Here is a 22,278-nt window from a genome sequence, read left to right as displayed (position 1 = left end):
AGGTAAGAAGAATCAAATATTGTTTCTGATAAAGAAGTGTTATCTTGTATTGGCCCTCTCCTTCAGATTCTTTGGGAATCTGGCATATTGATTGTAGTGCTTCAAGGCACTTCATCGGATAGAAGGGTGCACTCTCTAATTTGGTAGAGATGGAAACAATCGTGGGATTACACTTGGAGCCGATGCCACCTATCCCAAAAAGGGAATGGAAGTCAAAGGTTTTATGGTGGCATTCGTCGATGGTGTTAGCACTTGAAATTTCACCTCAGGCTGAAAAAGGCAAACCTCAAAGCTACATCAAACCATTCAGCCTCGTAGCTAGCCCTACGGGGCAGGAGAAGGCTCTCTCCGGTCAATCTCGGTAGATCTTCAATGGGATGAGATGACCAACAAGGTAACACTGATATTAGGCTAGTAAACTGATTATAAAGGTTGATTTGGGGGTTTTTGGGGTTTTTGGTGGCAATTTGAGGAGCTGCAATTTTGGGTGCGGGGATTGGACACAGTTTCTGCAGGGGGTTCCTTGGGGCGAGGTAGGAGACAATATTGATGCCTTAACTTGAGATGGATGATCAGGAATGAAAGATGAGGAGCTAAATAGAGCAAACAATGACTTTGAATTCTCTTTAGATAGTAGAAAACATTGAAATTAAACAAATTTTAAAGCAGAGCATGGCTAGCATGAATTCATTCTTTAACACTTCATTAGTTTAATGTGCAACAGTAAAGAAAGGAAATGAATCACATAACAAAGCTTACAAGAACATTGAGAAACACACCATCAACACATGAGTCCACAAGAATCCCAAAGATGACTGCAAAACCCTGGTCTTCCTTAGCCAAAAATTGCAGAGATACAAGTGATAATACAATGATAGCTTCTCCCTCAAGAGTCCAACCATGAAAATGAGCAAGAAAGTACATAATATAGATGATCTAACCTCTTTCCCTGCCTCCATGGGTCGAGCTCACTATCCTAGGAGCTGTTTGAACCACTTCTAAACTAAGCACTGGAAAATAGGCAGTCAAAATAACTTGCCTCTATAAACTTGGAAACCAGTTCATACATTCAATTTTTACCCTTTACATGCAAGAATCTTCTAGAAATGTTAAACAAGAGTAAAAGTATCCAAAAAGTGTCACAATTACATCCATAAAGATCATCATTAACCTCAGAAAGTCGAAAAAGGTCAAAACTGCAATTTCTTGGTTGAACTGGTCAAATCTGGCACAATTTCCTCAACGGGTCGCGCACATTTCCTCAACGGGTTGCGCACTTTGGAGCTCTGTTTGGAGGCCTTCCCGGTGTCAGAATGAGGTTCAGGATAGCTCGTTGGAAAGGTCTCTGAGTCTACTTTCCAACCCAACTAGAATTTTTGGATTTGGAGGTCATTTGCCCAGTCAAAAGTCAATTCTCCCAAGACTGCTTCTGCAACTCAAAAAAGGGGCAGAAAGTCAAATTTTGCCTGTATTTTGACCTTTTGGAGGCCCAAAACTCCATAAAAACTCAAGTCCATCCATAGGCATGTGTAACTTTGCATGAAAAATCTAGAAATGTTGAGTTTTTGCAAAACGGAGCTACGATGACAAAGGGTCTCACCGGGGGTGAGACCCGTTGAGAAGCCAAAACCTGTAAATTTCCCAAAAATACCAAAATTACCCAAAATTCTCAAAAAATTTTGGGATTTGTGCTGTAGCTGATGCTAGTGAGTGCCATGATCTTTGAGGGATGCCTCAGCCAAGATACGGAGTGGATTGGTCTTCTTCCTCCGCCTAAGAGCCTCGGACAACCTCCTTTGTAACATTTTCATCTTGGCTTTGCATACATGCATTCTTGCCCAATAGTGATTCTTCATGTTTCTCAACAGCTTTTTGTCTTGGTTGGCCTTAGCCAACAACCTCTCCAACTGGGCATTCTCCTGAATGAGCAGTGACTCTCGGTCAGCATGCAATGGATCACCGGGCCTCCTACGGTTCAAGACTCGGTCGCTACGAATCCTCCATAACTCATCAAGTGCCTTCTCCTCCTCTAAATGTGTGTTCCGCTGCTCCAGGTAGGTGATGGTCCATTGGGCACCCTCAAGTTTCCTCTGTAAAACATCATTTTCAGCCCTAAGATGTTGAATGATCTCCTTCACCTCTTGGCTAGGAGAACTGGCCTCGAGATCAATCACCGGATCCTCATGAATCATGGGCTCTTTGCCCCTCTGCAGTACCTGTGCTGGTGAAGAAAGCGAGGCCCCTTCCACCTGATGTGGAGATAACACTCGCTGAGCTGAAGATGAAGGCGAGACCCCTTCCACCTGCTGTGGAGATAGTACTCGCCTAGCTGCTGTAAATAAGGCCTTTGGGCCTTTCTGATAAGTGACCAAAGGAGTGGAGCTAACATGTCGGGTGACGGGAGCATCAGGCTGCTGAGATGGTCCTCCCTCCTCATGAATGACCTCAGGGGGTGAAAGGGATAACCTTGAGAGCAGCAAAACAAAACCCTATCTCTACTTGCATTTTGACATTTTTAAAGCAAATATACATGAACTTCTCATTTCAACTTGATGGCATTAAAACACATTTCCCATGCTCATTTTTCTCTATCAAGCAAAATACTTTGATGATCAGAGGCCTACCTGCAACCTTGAAGAGATTTGGGGTCATTTGGTAGCTTACTGGCAAATTTCTGTGGAGAAATCCCCAACGGGTCGCGCCCCTCCCAACGGGTCGCGCACGTTGCTTTTCTGAACTGCGGAAGAGCTCTCAACGGGTCGCGCTTTTTCAGGAGGCTTTTGGAGGCCTTCCCGGTGTCGGAATTGGGCGCAAGATAGCTCTTTGGAAAGGTATTTGAGTCTACTTTCCAACCCAACTGGAATTTTTCAATTTGGAGTTGATTTGACCTGTCAAAAATCAAATCTCCCAAGACTGGTCAAAAAGTGTCAAATGAGGCTGTCTCAAGGAAGAGTGCTGTTGCAGTCAACTTTTGGATGCCTTCCTCAACCCCAAATTGAGCCCATGATAGCTCATTGGAAAGCTCTTTGTGTCTAGTTATCATTTTACCCATCAAGAAAATCATTTGGCCAACCAAGCTAGGAGAAAACGTGATTTTCCCAAGGTCACTTCAGAGGTGTCTTTGATTCTCCTGAGGCAACGGTATTCTTGACATTTCTCTCAAACCATGACACCTGTGCAAAAAGTGAAGGAGGTTTTTCTTCCTTGGCATGTTTTGGACAAAAACCTCTCTCAGTTTCCCAAAATTCATCTTTGATTGATCTGAAACATCTTTTGAGTGAAACTTGTCCCGATGTGTGGAACAAGGGATTTTGCCGAAATGAAGCGAAATGAAGGGGATAGGGGGCTTCTAAATTCTTGGGGAAATTTTTGGGAGTGGGGAGGGATGTTAGGAAGCAGGGGAAAGTGGAATCTCAAAGATTGAGTGAGGGGAAGGGGTCCAAAAGGGCAAAACACAAGCCCAACCTAGAAAATTGCCAGGTTGTAGCTAAAAACTAGGGTTTGTGCAAAAATGAGGAATTTGGCGGATCTAAGGGATGGGAAGTGTTTGATAAGGTACTTTAAGGATAGGGGAAGGTGTATGAACATCAGGAAACAAGTTTTGTCGGTGATTTGACCATCTAAGAGAAATTGCCTTCAAAACCCTAGGAGAGGGAAATGACCTTGCCTAGGTGCAACTGAAGCATGAACAAGGTGTAAAATGACTCATTAGACACTGACATGATAATGACAACCCTATGAATGATGATAAACTCAGCTGAATGGTGACATGGACTGACATTTGGGCAAACCCTAGACCTAATGCCTAGTGACCAAATTTTGCTTGAAAACTCTTTGAAATGACAAAATTTGACCTTGACACTTCAAAATCACTTTGTAAGAGCATATTTGATCACTGAAGGAAGGCTGGAAAGACTGACACTAACAAATGGAAAGGTACGTGTTTGAAAATAGAATTTTCTAAAGATGCTTTTGAGTTCAGGGTTGTATTAAGTTACAGGAAGTCCACGAGTAGGACCATGTCCATTGACACATAGCACCGGAGGTCTGTGAGTCAGATGGTGACAGGGAAGCCTGAATTCAAAAAGAGCATGAAACTACATGTTTGAGATGTACCGAAGGAAAATCTTACAAGGGGACCATTCCCCTCAAGTAGCAGGTCCACAGGTTTGAAACAACCCGTGGAGTTTTGAACGGGAATCTCATGTAGACAGGTGGAAGAAAGCCCTCTATGGCTTGAAGCAAATCACCCCAGGCATAGTATGAGAGAATCAACAACTGTCTGATGAAGCTGAGATTCACTAGGAGTGAAATCGATCCAAACCATTACTCGAAGGTTGTGGATGATAGACCTCTCATACCGGCACCTATGTCTGACAGGTGCAGACCCTCTCATTTGTAGGAGACAGAGGGAGTTGGATTCCGTATGTGTAATGATAAACTGCAAGCCTGTGACTACCTCAAGGATATTAACTTTCAGAAGCTATATGGTAGTGATGTTAGACCAGATTTGGGAAATGCCTCTGAGTTTCATAAACTCAATCACATTGATGTTCTTGGTGAACTTCTGTCCGGACATATGTTTTGTAGTTAGCATGGTGAGCTCATATTTGGTTGAGCCTCACTAGATTGGTGCCAAGAATCCTCTGAGATATCTTCGGGGCACAATCTCTCATGGATTGAGATACACTGCCGGAAATATGAAAACTGCATGATTATTCGAACGCTGACTGGGCAAGCATTGTGGAGGATCACTAGAGCACTTGTGCTGGTTCTCTTTGGATTCTGCTTCGATATCATGGATGAGCAGGAAGAAGAAATCGTTTGTTATAAGTACCGTCGAGACCGGATACATAACTACGAGTATGACCTTGTATGAAGTTGCCTCGCTGTCGAAACTCTTTAGTGAGTACACATGATGAATACCATTGTGATTCTCTATGACAACCAGAGGTGGGACTCGATTATTAAGGAATCCCGTATTCAATGATTTCTCTAGCAGATAGACATCAAATACTGCCTTATCTGGGATATGGTAAGTCGATGAGCAAGGAGGCTCCATCGCACTGAGATGATGTATAGGTCAGAGCCCCGAGGAAAGATCAAATTTGTGATTTTCCCGAATGACTTGGAGTTGTCGAGAGACCTTTGTAAAAGGGTCCTGCATGTTGCATAAATTGAGCTCTAGGAGCACTGGGGGGCTTGCGGTTCTTACTGGAGCAACATACGACCACAGGGTGACTCACCCTCCCCTGGTGGTGCACACTGGAACAAGATGATTCGCTCTCTTGTGGGACAAGATGATTCGCTCTCTTGTGGAATAGGACGATTTGCTCTCCTGTGTAGCAGGATGATTAGTTCTCCTGTGAGGCCTGGATTGATGTGTTCTCCATGGCGATTGTAGCAGGATTGATGTGTTCTCCATGGCGATTGTAGTAGGATTGATGTGTTCTCCTGTGAGGCCTGGATTGATGTGTTCTCCATGGCGATTGTAGTATGATTGATGTGTTCTCCTGTGAGACCTGGATTGATGTGTTCTCCATGGCGATTATAGCAGGATTGATGTGTTCTCCTGTCAGACTTGGATCGATGTGTTCTGCATGGCTATTGTAGCAGGATTGATGTGTTCTCCTGTGAGGATAGCATTGATTAGTTCTCTTGTCGAGGCATCCTACCCATGCAGTCTGGGACTCATGGGAAGTACCTCTCATCTAATCAATGAGCAGGGAAATGAAGTTAGGGACCATAGTAGTACTGATGGATGCATCGTTGTATCTACTGTACTCCCTACGCTAGGATGACCTCCATTGATCTGGGATCAATGATATTAGTCTGGGACCAGTGGTAGGAGTTGTACCATACTATGACGCTGACTTCGGGTCGGTTGAGACTAGTTTGGGACTAGTGGTACATACTCTGAGACTGACTTCGTGTTAGTGTAGGACTGGTCTGGGACCAGTGAGAGTGGTACATACTATGACGCTGACTTCGGGTCGGTTGAGACTGGTCTGGGACTAGTGGTACACTCTCTGAGCCTGCGATACTAGTCTGGGACCAGTGGTAGGAATAGTACCCATTATGACGCTGACTTCGGGTCGGTTGAGACCGGTCTGGGACTAGTGGTACATACTCTGAGACTGACTTTGTGTCAGTGTAGGATTGGTCTGGGACCAGTGAGAGTGGTACATACTATGACGCTGACTTCGGGTCGGTTGAGACTGGTCTAGGACCAGTGGTACACTCTCTGAGCCTGCGATACTGGTCTGGGACCAGTGGTAGGAGTAGTACCCACTATGACGCTGACTTTGGGTCGGTTGAGACTGGTCTGGGACCAGTGGTACGCACTCTGAGATTGACTTCGGGTCAGTGGAGAATGGTATGAGACATTCTTGATCAATTCTTCTTCTTCATAGTTCAGCAGAGTTGAGCTGAGTAGAGCTAGAAGAGCCAACAGAGCTAAGCAAAGCTTAGCAGAGTAGAGCAAAGCCAGCAGAGCTGAGCTAGCAGAGCCAGCAGAGCTGAGTTGAGCAGAGCCAGCAGAGCTGAGCTGAGCAGAGCCAGCAGAGCAAAGTAGAGCTAGCAGACCCAACAGAGCTGAGTAGAGCAGAGCAAAGCTAGCAGAGCCAGCAGAGCTGAGAAGAGCTAGTAGAGCAAGTAGAGCTGAGTTGAGCAGAGCGAGCAGAGCTGAGCAGAGCAGAGCAGAGCTAGCAGAGCCAGCAGAGCTGAGCAGAGCAGAGCAAAGACAACAGAGCTGAGCAGAGCTAGCAGAGCCAGCAGAGCTAGCAGAGCTGAGCATAGCATAGCAGAGACAGCAGAGCTGAGCAGAGTTGGGCAGAGCAGTGCAGGGCACTGATGGCAGAGATAGTACAGTCATACTTATGGATCACCTGATGGAGTTTTCCCTAGTTGAGAGGGAGTGTTAAATTGGCAACTACAGCCAAACTCCACGTGGGTCAACTTATTTATGGCAGTTGATATTTTTATTGGATCCCTCTCGTCGAGAGGTGTAGGATTGATCTAAAGATCATCTGATTCCGATAAGTATTTATGGAGATATTAAATTATTTTTATTATGAAATTATTATCAAGCCGACCAGCTCTTGCGTAGGCTCAAGAAGACCAAACGTCATGTCTATTCAACCTATACGTTTTAGTATAAATTGCCAAGGACTTGAAGTCATTTGTACACACATTCTTCATGTGATCTCCTCTCCAAGTCCTGGGTTTTTGGCGAAGGAGATACACTAATGAAGAATGCCCTAGCTGCAGTGACAGTCAACGTAATACCTTGACTCATGGAGATATATATACGCTGAAGTCGCACAGCATTGGAAATCTATATATACACACAACATTCAAGGGATTCATATGCGGTCATATGTGTGAACAACATGGAAAATGCAAATACGTTGTTTATGAAGAGACATCTACACGCTGTCACACAGTTATGCTAATCATGACATTTATATGCAGGTCATAAACAATGAAAACAAATACGTTGGGTCATGAATCTGCAAGCAAATGAAGATACCCTATCCGCAGTTTAAGGGATACGTGGACTCATATATATACGCATCAACAAAATACATATCGCAGGGACACAACGCAACATCATGGCATTACACGCTGTCATGAACACACGGGCATATAGCTAACGCAAGCACACAACGCAGCATCATGGAATTACACGCTGTCATACAACGCAGCAATGTTACATACTGTACATGGATTACATTTATAGCAATCAGCTCAACGCATACTCAAGGTGACACACAATTCACACGTTGTCATGGAAAGATCTGATATGACGTTAATGATGACACGCAGCTCATACGCAGGAAACCTGATACGCTATGTTGAAACCCTACAAGGAAAACAGATGCGCTATTCATGGTGAAACCCTATAGCAGTAAAGGGTAACTATGAAGCCGCAGTCATAAACAGATCCACATTTCTATATGGGATAAATCTAGGATCTAGATCAGCCTCGGCATACCTGTAATAAAAGATGATGCCCTCGGATGGATAGAGAAGATAAGTCAGTCTTCACTATGACATACATAGACAACCTCAACAAGATGTATCGACATACATAAACGAGACTATATCATCACAACATCAGGCAGTCCCATCATACTTCGAGGAAGAGTGATAATGATCCTAGTCTAGATAATGACTGAAATTGATCATACATAGATGTGATCTCATTATCTCGAAAGAACTCAGGGCAACATGATGATGCAGCATAATGGGGATGACCAACATGATGATGAATAGGGCTGCATAATAATGGAAAATGCAGAATAATGGGCAGAATGATGATGAAGGCAGATGAGATGGTGCTCCACTGTAAGGTGCAGCTAATGGACGAAATGGATAGCTGAAGCCATCACCTTGGAGAATAAGTTGAAGCAGAATGTCTTCAACTGATCTCATGTATCATTGTTATAGGAGATGATCTATGCTCTGATCTAGATAAGTCAAAGGGTTGACTTCGGTTGCAAATGTACTATCTCTCTCTCTTTCTCTGCTGAACATTGAAGAACATAAAAGAAGAATTGATCAAGGGTTTCCCCACACATTGTGGGGTTTGTCCCTGGCTAGCGCCACATCTTGTGTCCTCTTGTCTTGGCATGTCTTCTACGATTTATACTTATGTTCTATCTGTAGTTTACTTTAATGCTGATGTGATTGCTAACTGTGAAAATTTAAATAAATTTCTCTAGCATAGAACATACCTAAAATTAACATAATTTCTGCTTCCTGCATATGTTGCGTGATCCTGCTAATCTCTGCAAACGTTGTGTCGAGTTCTTGCTTCTATTGGACTTTTCTCTTGAGGTCATGTGTTGCTATATTCTTGATTTCTTCAAATTGAGTTCTAAGACTACTAATCATCTTCTTAGACTCTTCATTTTCTTTGATGAGTTCTTTTGTTGTCTTCAATTATGCTTCCAAAAATCTTGTCTTTTCCTTTTGACTTTTGAGTTCCTTTATCACCTTGATCACTTGATTTTGAAACTCAGTTTTACTCATTTCTCCCATTTCTTCATCATAATTAGAAGGATCTGAATTTTTAATAACATCCTAACCTGATTGCTTTGTTGAATAGAGATTATGAAGCTTTTCCCAAAGAGCTTTAGTTGTTGAACATTGACCAACTTTTGTTTTCACAGAATTTGGCAAAACATTCAAAATTACATTCATGGCCTTTGAATTGTACCTTTTAGCTTCGTCGGTAGATGTGTCTCCAGAAACAATTGATTCCCATACTCCATGTGCCTGCAAATGTACTTCCATCTTGGATTCCCATATCCAATAATTATCTGCATCAAAATCAGGGGTTGGTACACAATACTCACTTTCTTTAGATTTTGTTGTACCTGTACCTTCCTTTGAAATCCTTGTAACCTGCTTCTTTGACTTTCCCATCTCTATGCTCTGAAAACTTACTTCCAACGGTTAAGTTGTTATTGAAGGAACCAAGCTCTGATTCCAATTGTTGGAAATACTGGGGGGGTGAATCAATATTCGTTAGCAATTAGCACTTTTAAATCTTTTAAGAGCATTAGTTAAAATTCAATTATTGTTAATGTTTATGCAGTAATAACAGTAAATAAAATAACACAGTAGACACAAGATTTTAGGTGGAAAACCCCCTCCGGGTCAAAAACCACCGAACGCTTTTCTAATAAATTCTTTAATCTTCAGCCCCAACTGAAATGAAAGCAACAACTTCCTAGAATTCTAGAAAAGCATTCTTCTCCAACTCCCACTGGAAGGATGCCCCAACGCCCTGGTTTCTTCAGTAGTCAACTGAATGGATGCCCCAACATCCTAGACCAACCTACCACCCTGAAGTGTTCACAGGCTCCAACTTGTAGGCGACTTCATGCACCATCCTAGCACCTCCCTGCCACCCTATAATGACTGAAATGAGACAAGAGTGTGGATTCCTGTACCAGGGACAATGATCCACAATACAATATGATTTACAATGATTTTGACCGAACACCCAATCACACTATGACCTGTAACCCAACCATGACATCATCCCAACAGAGACTCCTATACCTCCCAATAATGCCTTTTTGACTCTAGGCAGATTGACTCTTTTACAATAATGACTCTTCCAATGATGACACTTTTATAATTTTACAATGATGACTCTTGGCCTTGACACCTCTTCACAATATTCAGATGATTGTCATGTCTTTAAAGGATGTCCCGCTGCAATGCATCCTTTGATTGGATACTTCTGCTCTTGAATTCTTGTTGAAGTTGTACTTGAATCTTCTTCTACCTACATGCAAAATTTGCCCCACGAAACCAATACCAAAACAAAACAAAATACCCTTCAACTTACCTCTGTCTGCAAAACACATGTAAGTGCATAATAATGAATAAATACAAATTAGAATTACAATGCGTACCTGAAGTGTTCTTGTCACTTTTGTTGTTGACTTGTTGCAGCAGTAGACAAAGACTCCCACTCTTGATATAGGCCTGGACTCTATGCAAGACTATATCTAAAACTGACCTAAATATATATACAATAAAAACTAATGACAGACCCTAGACTTGTGATGGACCAAGTTTTAAGTACAACAACAAAGACCATTCTATCAACTATGACAAGACAAGTAACATGAACTTACAACATCATATAGATTTAGTAGACTTGGTGTAGCATCAAGAATATGTAGCATCAAATGTGTTGTATCAAGAATAGGACATCCAAAATGTTGTATCTAAACTAATTGTGACGTATAGAGACATAGAGATATAACCGACACCTTGTATGTACTTACGTTGTCCTGCAAAAACATATGTCAGAGATGATACTCATATTTGAAATGTAAACACTAATCATACATACCTTGTTGTAGGAGACTTACCCTTGACTATTGATGTGTGGTCTTTACTACAGTGATCCTTGAATGCATGCTTTTTCTTGCCTTCTAGGAGCTCAATATTGAATCTGTTGTATCTATGTAATTTCGGATCTTCAGGGTCTGCGATTTCGTCCAATGGTAGCACTCTTAGTCCTCTTTCCATCCCCACAGGCCTGATCAAGATTGGATTCTTCAAGAAAGAGTTATGCCCAATCGCCCACGATGACCTGATTATAGACTGGTTCAGTAGAGAGTACTTGTACGGAGTGCCACGTGCCACTGTTGCGACCTTCAACCGTGAAAACGCAACTCAACAAACTATAGCCTGTCCTATTTTTGTGACTATTTACGAAATTTGAATCCAATGCTCAGAGAGAGTTATGACGATTTTTCCAACGTCACCTGTTTGTCATGGAATTCAGGAGCCTGCAAAAACCCTAACTTCCTCAGATCATATCTCTAAAAATATAGTGAACCAAGATCTGAAATTCGGTCACGAGGTTCATCAAGATTTCGGCCCAAATGGGTTTTAATTTCAAATTCTGAAGCTTCGCAGAAAAACATTTATAACAAAAATGCCACGATGACCTGTTTGAAGCCACAAAGTCCCTACTAGAGCAGGATATGAGGGTCATTATTTATATGAATGTCTTGAGTTCAGAGGGCCCTCAACAAGTGAACGTTTGAGGGATTTTAGGAGATTTTTTTTATTATTATTAATTATTGACTATTCAATGACCACAACCATTTATGAGTGCCATGCCACAACCCCAGACGGTTTTAGCCCATTAACTGGGATTACTAACTTCAAACATGAATATCTTTCAAACCATGAAGAATTACTTGGTGTGCCATATATCAATGAAACATCTTGACGAGTAGAATCCATCTAGAAGATCCTTGACTCAGAATAGAGTAAGTTGTCAAGTCAAAATGCCCATGCAAGATTGGGGTAGCCCTTGGTGCTGCTTGGGTTGACATCAATGACAACCACTGATCAACAACAAGGCCATGGGAACTTGAAAATTCAGAAACAACTACCTGTGAATGAGGAAATAAATTGTAAGATGCAGTAATACACCGAGGATGGTGTAAATTTAAGGGGGGGAGTATGTAACACTCTGTTAACCTAAGCTAAGAAAAGCTAGGTCAGAGGTGTAACAATGAAAGTAAATACTTTATTATTAAATAAATAAAGATAATTTAATCACTTGGAAAACGAGACACCAAGAGATGAGGTTCTTGCCAAATGAAATCCCATTGGTGAATGGGAATGGATAATTCTTTCATGATAAGACTTCTAGATCCAATTCTAGATAATCTTAATGGATTTGGAGATAAATATCCATTAAGTTACTTAGCTGGAGAAAGATGCTAAGTTTAAGAAAAACATAAAAGCCTTGCGGGAGAGAAAGGAAAGCTTTTATGAGGAAAATCCTCGCAGGAGAGAAAGGCGAGCTTTTATGGGAAAATCCTAGGCAAATGGATAAAAAGATCCATAAAAGTGGGACACCGCTAAAGGAAACCATATCATGAAAGAGGGTATTAAATACCCATTGAAGAGATCAACAAGAGGCAATTTATCCATGGCAAGAACTCTTAGCTCGGGGGTGAACTGGAGGAAGTCAATTCTAGGTTGGGTGGCGGTGCTCGGTTTTCCAAGTGACAGTCCTTTCAATTACTTTGGTTTGATTCAATTGCATGGGATGCACTGTATGTTTTTTACTTACCCTTTATGTTGTCACACATCTTTAAACTTATGTGCTATCTCAGTTTTTAAGATGATGATTACTTATGCATGAGACAACTATGTAAGATGAATAATTATGTTTTTAAGGTTGCAAGTGTATGGCTTGTGGTTCAAGTTATCTATGCTATGCATTATGCATCCACTGAGGCTCGTTTTAGTTATGACACACATTATTCACTATGATTCGCATAAGATATATGTCAGTAATACCTTCGACGATGACAGTATATGGCAATGCTAGCTATAGAGTATTTATGACAACGTAAACATGGTGGGTGACAACTTAACCATTGAGTATGAAGATGTGATTTGTATGAAATGCATTGATGCTGGTTTGAGTCATCAAAGGAATGAAATCCGAATGATTAATCTTATCATGTTGAATGCCCATGATTGGTTCTTTCCTCCGAGATGTAATATATGCATAAGAAATGTTGAAGGGTTGATTTGGAATGAAGTAAATAAGTCTATTAATTGAACCTAAAAGTCCATGTTGTGAATCCAGTGGAGTATAGTAGGTGATTGTTAATATTGGGTCAAGGGGTATGTGACAACGACGCTTTCATACAGGCGCTACACTTTTACTGTAAGTGGAGTTTTTGAAAGATGAAAAGTTTGCAAGATGAAAGGAGGCTTTTCAAAGGGAAGTTGATGATGTCCAGGTTATTTCCCACATGCATCAGTGATTGAGCAGTTCAAAAAGTGATCGGACCTATATAAACCATCAACTCATTGCGCTTTTGTGCTACGTTTCTGCTACAAGAGGAAGTAGCGCACCGGTTCCACACAATCAACCCTTTGACTATAAAATTCACATCAAAACTTTGTGTAATTGTTTTTTTATAGTTTGGGTAAATATCCTAAGGTGCTTTTGGAGGTTCAAATACCATTTCCATGTATATATTTAGTGTAATTTGTTCAAGAAAATCCTTAGTCAAAGTAGTTTCCTATTTTCTAGAGAAAGAGTTCTATATTCACCACTAAAGGCAGAAACAAAAAACTTTTTGGGGAATTTAGCTGCTAGGGGTAGGAACTGATTGTTTTTTATCTATTTGTGATGTAATTTTGATGAAGAGGAGGTTGGTCCAAGTTAGGAGAAAACCATTATGCATTATACTTTTTTTTTATATTTCAAGTGAATGAAAAAGACTGAGGTCTGATTTTACAGGGATTCCTATGTCAATTCCCTATGGTGTTGTTCTTTCTTGTATTGTAAGTTTTCTCTCTTGTTTTCATTCATGCTTGAACGTATGTCTTCATGTTTGGTTAAGCAAGGATTTATCTCATAACTCACTGTCACAATGCTCTGTCATAGCTTACTGAACAATTAATGTTTTTCTTCTTTAATGACATTTTAAATTCATCCTGCAGTTAGATGCTTTATATGTCACTTTTTCACCATTCCTCTGCTCACCCTTCTACAACGAATTTGAAAACACCAGAAGGACTGCCTACCTTGCCCCTATTGAAAGATCCCTCATCCCTTCATCCTCTCACTGGAAAATTAATCAACTTTATATGACTGTATGCTCAATGGATTTTCCCCTTTCCTTGCCAGCAAATTGTTAAACCTTATTCCCATATGATCTTAAGATCTAGCCTAAAAACCTAAAGAAATCAGTCATGTAGGTGACTAAGGATTCAGACAGATAGAGTCCTCTCTGAAACTGGAAGGGCTAGATTCCAGATTCAAAGTGGTTTGTGGTTACCTTTGGGTTCCTCTTCTCAGCCTAGAGGAATTACAAAGTGCTAACAGACCCTAGAATACTTATGATAGAATATCACAAGATTTATGTTTAGGACCTTTATTTGATCATTTTCTTGAAGACTCTCAGTCCTCTGAACAAGCCCTTGGATTTGCATACTTCTGATCTGAAGTTAGACTCAGCCTAGGGGACTGAGGATTCTTTGCATCTCCCAGGGATTTTCGGTCCATGTAATAGGCCTCAACAATTTTCAGCTCTCCTAAAACTAATTTTTGAGATTTTCAGTCTAGAGGCTCTTATTTCTTTCTGCAATTGGATTCAGCCTTTTCAAAGGCTAGGGCTTTAGACCTAATGAGACAGATAGCTTGGAATTCCTTTTAAGCAAGGACAAAGTGTAACAACCCATCTCGAATCACGAACAACATAGCAATATTAGCATGCATGTGAGGCATGCATATGATAGCTACATATGCATGCATCATATACATTGCACTAGTATATATATATATATATATACACATCGACTATATATCGACTATTCATGGAGAATGTTTAAATATGAGATAAATGAATTAATTAACAAAGGTGTAAATTAAATACCTAATTCTCGTAAATGGAAGAATACACACTCAGTAAGAAATATAGTTGAGTTTATTCATATGTTACATATATAACCCAAAATGGGTACTAATAAACTAAACCCATATACCTTATGATTAAACTTGACATTTTATAAAACATAAAGTAAATTGTAATATTTAAAATCATCATGGTCTTATACTATTTTATAAAATAAAGTACCAATTGTCATAATTAATATGACACCATCCGATATGGTGAGGATCTGATTCAATTAAAGGTAGATATCATGACAAAGCAGCCACCGCCTAACAAAATCTTATCCTTCCATAAAGGCGGTGAGTAGATGCGTAGAGAGGGAGGAACCTCTGCTATTTAAAGGGGGGTATTGACTGTGAGTAAAAAAAAAAACTGAACCGGGGGCTGTTGAAGGACGAAGGAGAGTGCTGAAGGAGAGGAAATTATCCATACTGCTTATAATTCGGAACTATTGAGCCTTACTTGTTTTGAAGACTCTGGGCACGAGGAACGATATGTTTCGGTTGAGAAGCATACTGGATTGAGTATCCAGGTATACTCGGTTCGGCTAGGTGGTTTGGTCATTCGGTAACGAGAGAAGTTCTGCAGCAGATCATCACAACAGCCGTAGCAGATCAGGTAAGTACTCCATCAAATCCATCAAATCAATTAACACAGTTTCACAATTTCAGTAATCTATACAGTTTCACAGTTTCAGCTATCTTTACAGTTTCATAGTTCAGTAATGGCCCTTAACTCAGTACGACCATTACATATGGTATCAGAGTTGGTTCAACTTTCGGACCTGTTAAGTTTGTTAATTTTCAGAATTCTGGAATTGTTTTATGACAGTTCTGGTATTGAAAGGAGTTAAATAGAAGAACTCGATTGGTTTGAAATTATTGTACCCAATTCTTGTTCCAATAGGTGAATGTTGCTTCCTAGCTTGTTATTCTTCTAAATCCAAAGAAGTTATATTAACCTTGTACTTCGTTTATTAACGATTAAGAACTGAAATGGACAGCCCTCATACCCTGCTATGATCTAACCGTTACATCCAGAGAAGTTATATCAACCTTATACTTTTTATTAAGGTTTAAAAATTGAACTGGACTGCCCATATACTCTGCTGTGTATTTATTCCTCTCTTCAATGCTCCTCTCTCCTTAATGTTCAAAGAGGGCTTCTTTCTGTTAGATGCTGTCTGATAATAGAAACTATTGGATTTTTATGGTAGTAGTATGTTTATTTTCTCACTGTACTTTACATATATCTGTTCACCGCGTCCCTCCATTCCATGCAATCAGCTTTAGAAACAGAGGAAAATACTCAGGAAGAAGAGATGGATACGCATTGAACAACTTTGTTTTATTCCGGTTGAGGAAATTATGAGTTGCTGCAGCTACTAAAGAATCTGTAAATTGCCGGCTTAGACATGAACGGAAGAATGTTCGGATGCTAGCATCTGCATCATGCAAAGTTGCCCCATAATCCAGGAAAAACTGAAGAATTGCCAGAAGGAGAAGTCCAGCAGAGGAGCTTGAATTGGGCATAGAAGCAATGCAACATTGGAAGAAATTGTTACACTATGGAGCGGGCAAGATTTGACCGCAGAATCCCCACAACGCAAACGAAGCCAGATAGTAATTTATAACCGTCGCTGCCAGTGATAGGGGACGTCGAAGGCCCTCCCAGGTGATGAGGCTGGCGTGCAAGGCGCACGTCAATGGATTGCGGACTTATCCGATGCCTGCTAACGATTGCGTGTTAACATAAAGCGTGAGTTGGTAGTTAATTGACGCGTAAAGAATTACGTGCACCGTGGGCTCTTATGAGTCATGATACGCCGACATTTCATTAGTAATCAGGACGACTCCACCGACTTCCCATTTGCGACCAATTTTAAAAGAAAATTAAGGACGCATAGTTTCCTCGGGATCGAATCACTCGCAGACATGAAAAACAGAGGAAGTGAGGGAATCGTATCGGAGGTCTTTCGTTATCTTCCAAAGCGTGCAGGATAGTATCAGTTAATGGTATCGAAGGCACGGATCGATTTCCACCAGCAGCAGCCAGGTTATATGACTGACGAGTTTGGAGACCAAAATGGTAATGGTTATCGACAGCGAGATCTGGCAACCTCCCCAGTGGTTTTACGCGTTTCTAGTATGTTCTTGCGGAGCTGCCATTTGCGGCCGATTTCATTTCATTTACAAACGTAGCAGAATGATCTCGCCAAATTTAGAGTCGTCCGTCAATTCGTTTATGAACCTTCCTTCGCCATTTCTTGCTTTCCAGCGCAGCTTTTTGTCAGTATACTTATTGGCTTCTGTGGCGGAAGGGCTTCAAGCAGTTTACGGTGAATATCTTTATCGGCGATATGGGTTTGCAAGGGAGGACATGGCGTTACGGTTTGCGTCTGGATATCTGGCTTCTCCCTTTTTCGGGATATTTCTCGGGTCGGAAGAAGGCTTGTATAATGTTTTTGTGTCTTGCACATAACTGGTTCCTTGGCTATGCAATTCGACAAATATTATAGCATTTGGATGGGAACAGTTTCTCTAGCAATTGCTTCATTCCTTTTCTCATGCACTTTTGAGACATGGATGACCGCTGAACATGAGAAGCTGGGTTTCCGGCAAGAATGGTTGAGTGATACCTTTTGGACAATGAGCTTTGGAGGAGCAGCATCATCTCTTGGAAGTTCAGCACTTGCAAATGCTTTAGTAAACTGGAAGACTGATCATGGAATGACTCTTCCATTGGTGGTAGCCACTATTGTTGCAGTTATATGTGCTATCTTGATTGTGAAAAGATGGGGAGAAAATATGGCAACTTTCAATGTCAAGATTCCAACCACAGTTCTACTTTTTGCACATTTGATGGCTGGTTAGTACATTTGACAGACAAAAGGATATTGCTATTGGCGTGGGCGCAAGTGTGCTTAGATTTTGCCGTTTCAATCTTTTGGTTCCTTTGGACTCCCACTATTGTGGTGGCATTAAGTGATATTACTGCCTGTGTGGTGGTACAAATTTTGAGCAGACTCGTGTGGAGCAAATTGCTGTATTGCTGGAGTCGGGTAATCTGGAGATTGACGATGATGAAGCTACAAGATCACCCTCACCTCCACGAAAGTATGATTCATCTGGGCAAAGGACAAACTCTAGGGAGGTAAGTAACATGAATTACAAAAATGACATTTGAAAGTAATAGTTGACCCAAGCATCAACATGATGCCTGATCATTAAAGACTATATCTTAACATGCCTGCATTGATTTCAGACCCAACAATAATTGAGGATCAGTTAAAAAAAAAAAAAAAAAAAAAACCTGTGGCTTGAATCTGAGCCAAGTTACTGGCTCATGTATGTTGTTATAATTAGGACTTAGGGCTCTGTATGAGCATAATCAGTTTGTCAAAGTGTTCATTAGAATTTTCAATTATATGATATGAATGATTGTTATGGTTTCTCAAACAGACTGCTATTGTTGGTGGGTATGTCACCGTTAATTTGTGTTTATAGTTAGGATTTCTGGATGCACATAAGCATTCTGTCAAAGTATTGGCCTTAGAACTTCTTCTTAATTAACTATTCAGTTTCAGTTTTGATTCTAAGAAGAGGTACTATAGAAAAACATAAATATATGTATTTACTATTGTTCGAGTGGTTTCTGATCTAGACTGCTATTGTTGTTGGGTCTAAACAAACAATTTTAGTTGTTGGTACCAGAGACTCATTGATTGTGTACAATGCACATTATCACATAATTAATGTATTCTGCTATTGGGGCTTGAGAATTATATTACATGCATGCAAATGATTAACAATGAACACAGTAGCTGCTCATAAGCGTTGGGTCATATCACAAGCATGCACTTGCATTCACAATCGGAATTATTAGTTGTGGACCTTTTAACTTGAAGCTGGCCTTGACAAGTTCCAAGTGCATAACTATTGGTATATTGTTAGTCTAATGCAATGACTCGTATCACAAAAATTCACACTTTGCACAATTATTATTACACAACTGTTCTTGTTTGTGTTCTCACCGAGTCTGATGTTCTACAATAACAAGAAGACCTGAAATTTTCAAACTATATTATTATTGTAGGAGATACCTGATTATTCCAATTTCACTTCTTTCACATCCACGAGGAATGAACTATCAAGTAACTCAGTGTTTCTCTGAATTGACATTATTCATTCCTAGGAGAATTTATATCATTCATGTTTAATGTTTACGAAGTGAAGTTATAGTGTATGGTTTTCAAAAGGAATTTCAATGCATATATTGCAGGTATACAATAGATTCAAAGGGGTTCTCAAGATTCAGGTGATTGCAAACTTATATCTGTGATAAATAAAATATGTTCCTCCTCGTGTCAATATAGTTCATTGTCAATGTGGCATCTCACTGACGTGTTTTTTTTTATAAAACTAGCTACTCGTTTTCCTATAAGATTCATCTGTTGGTAAAGAACAAGCTCTACAACAACTTGTATAAATCTCCCGTGGTACGAAGAAAAAAAATAAAATAAAAATAAAATAAAAAAAATTACATTCTACATAACAGAACTTTTCTTGTCTTTCATCTCAATGTTCACCAAGTTATCAGTGTTTCTTCCGTATTTGAGGTTTATTTTCTCATTTTATAATGACTTCATAAGTCAGGGACTTGGTTGTAAACAGTAAGAATCGACATCGATATGTTAAACTGCTGGTTCAATGTCATTTTGTGACACCTGTTGCAGAGCAAATTAAATGCTTTACCCAGGGGTTTCTGATTTGCTTGGGAATTCAACACTCCACCAGTTTCTTCGAGCTTAGAACCTGAAGATCTGGAACTAATGTTGTATAGGAAGGGTACATTCCAGTCTTGTGAGAGAATCAACCTTTCCTTTGTGATCTTTTTAGGACATTCAATTGTGGAAACCTTGCACTTGTGGAAGTCTTCTTGGGTCAATATAGTCCTTGTCTTTACATATTTTGAAGGATCTCTCTAAGAAGGATTTGGTTGGGTTTTGCCCTGGTCTTGACCTAATTTCTGGTATCTCTTATTATGTATTGTGATTTCTACTTTCTCCTTACTACTGTGGTTAATTTCTGAGGTACAATTATTTGTTGATAGAAGAATAAATCTAAAAGAAGTACTCTTAACCTCACAAATAATATCTGAAGTTTAGAAAATATTGCTTGTACTACACTATATTTGGTTTTCTAACAAGGAACCCGAGCTAGGTTAAGGAAGAAAGTCGAAGATTACTTGGTTCCTGAAGTGGCAGTTGGAGTATCAATCCTTGCACTTGGAATCATCAGCGGTATTTCTCAGAAGTTTCAATCTTGAAAGGTACCAGTGAAAGAATGGTTAAAGGGTATGGTCCAAATATATATGAGTAAGAAGAATCGATATCAAGAAGTCGTGGTATTGGTTCTCCTGAATCTCTGCAATCAAAATCAAGTCCCTTGGATCCAATAAGCAAAGTCTCTCTGATGAGCTCGTATCTGCCTCTGTAGCCAAGTTATAATCTTTGTGACATTTTAAATCTGAGCAATCACACAAACCATTATCACATTGATGGGAACTGTAGAAAGAACAAATTTGATTGGGAAACTATAACGAAGAATACAAATGTAGAAGATTGTAGATTAAAATAGAAAGGGACTCAAATACCGAGGATGTTGTGAATTGCGATGCAGTCAGATATGCTGATCTTGAAGATACTACAGATGCCATCAAGGACCGAGGGATGAACAATGTCCTGCAGGGAGAATAAAACGGTTTCTTGAGATGCTTCACACAGACATTGGCAGCATTGACCTAGAGTGGTTGAAGGATATTCCACCTGATGATACAAACTGGCCTTTCCTGCCGATGATGATATGGACTTCCTGATGAGGATAGTATGCACGAGATTAACTCCTTGAAGAGTTGAACGAAAAGGAGTTGACGTATTCTCTAGAGATAAGTACTTTCTTGAATGTTTTGATATTATGCTTTTAATTATTATTAGTCTCTTGTAATTGTAAATTTGGCTTGGATGGATTCGTTTTACTATTATTTATACTCCAGTGACAAACAAGTGGTAATGATGTTTATATTCTTACAAACTTCTAAATATTCATTTTGTTTAGTCATCCTCCTTTATAATTACTAGGGGACTCACTCCTCAACCTGTCTTCTTCTATCTTGCATAGAAACCACAAGTTGTTGAATGGTTAGAATCTGCTCTTGCCTTTTATAATCAATGGTGCTCTGTAATGATATATTCTTCACTGTTGGATTGACGCGATTTAGGAACATCTTTAACAATTGTTTAAAGGCTAGTTCTGTTGTTGCATGCCTACCTCATACATGAACAGAACCATCACATAAACCTTAAACCTCACACATTCTACTGCTGGTGCATTTGAATACAGTTAATACAGTCTTTTGTTATTTGCTCCTGTAGTTATTGTTCGGGACATTTCAATCTCTAAGATATTTTGCTGAGATGTGATGAAAATTCTACTCTACTACAAACTCGTAGATACCCCCCTTAACTAACTAGTATAATGCATAGAACTTAAGTTCGGACCCTGGAATGTGCGCTGGCAAAAGATCTGGAAACAGTAGTTCACTTGGCATGAATATCAACTCCTTGGTAGTGAATCAGTCAATAGGAACGGTTACTACGCAACATTCAGACCTAATTTAGCAATAAGATAAGTGATGAATACAACCTGAGCAAAGGTTCCGTGAGCATAAATTCAACCTATAGGGCCAAAGTGTTGGAAGAGTACTACCATTTAAACATAGAGCAGTGTTCGGTGTAGTATTGTTAAAAGAAATGTCGAGTACAAAATATGTTCCCAAAATGTGTTGCATACCATACTTTGAGCTAGGTATTTCAAGCAGTTATATATAAAAGAATACACCAAATAACATTATTGTAAAAAGAAGGAATTGAGATTTGTCCTTGCTAATGACTGTCCATATGATGCATTTCGTTACCAAGTAAGACAATAACCCAGTTAGTTGTTACTGAGCAAACACATGCAGATCAATGAAAGTTTGGAACATAACGATTTGTGCTCATAAGATCAATATCAAGTGTCAGTTAGCAATTTAAAGTCATGAGTTTTATGCACAAGCAATACACGAAAGAATGATTATATTGTAAATATGAAAGCTAATGACATGAATAGATTATGGCAAGGTATGTTATACTTTAGATGTCATGTATGAAATATACATAAGCTATGTGTTTTTTTAATGCACATGTTATAAATGCATGGACAAGTGTTTATGATTGCAGATAAAATCCGTTACCAAATGACCACGTGAT

The 22,278-nt window shown here is 39.8% G+C and overlaps 1 pseudogene; it reads left to right on the top strand.

Moving 5' to 3' along the window:
• The first annotated feature begins 16,916 nt into the window (after window positions 1–16,916).
• On the top strand, window positions 16,917–18,475 carry LOC149224279 (uncharacterized; annotated as a pseudogene).
• Window positions 18,476–22,278: the final 3,803 nt, after the last annotated feature.

Source organism: Pinus tabuliformis, chromosome Q (assembly GCF_031772625.1).
Source record: "Pinus tabuliformis cultivar Carrire ecotype Pingquan chromosome Q, CPIR1, whole genome shotgun sequence".
Classification (NCBI taxonomy): domain Eukaryota; kingdom Viridiplantae; phylum Streptophyta; class Pinopsida; order Pinales; family Pinaceae; genus Pinus; species Pinus tabuliformis.
The sequence above is the reverse complement of the archived record's forward strand: the minus strand, read 5'-3'. Positions and strand labels throughout refer to the sequence as shown.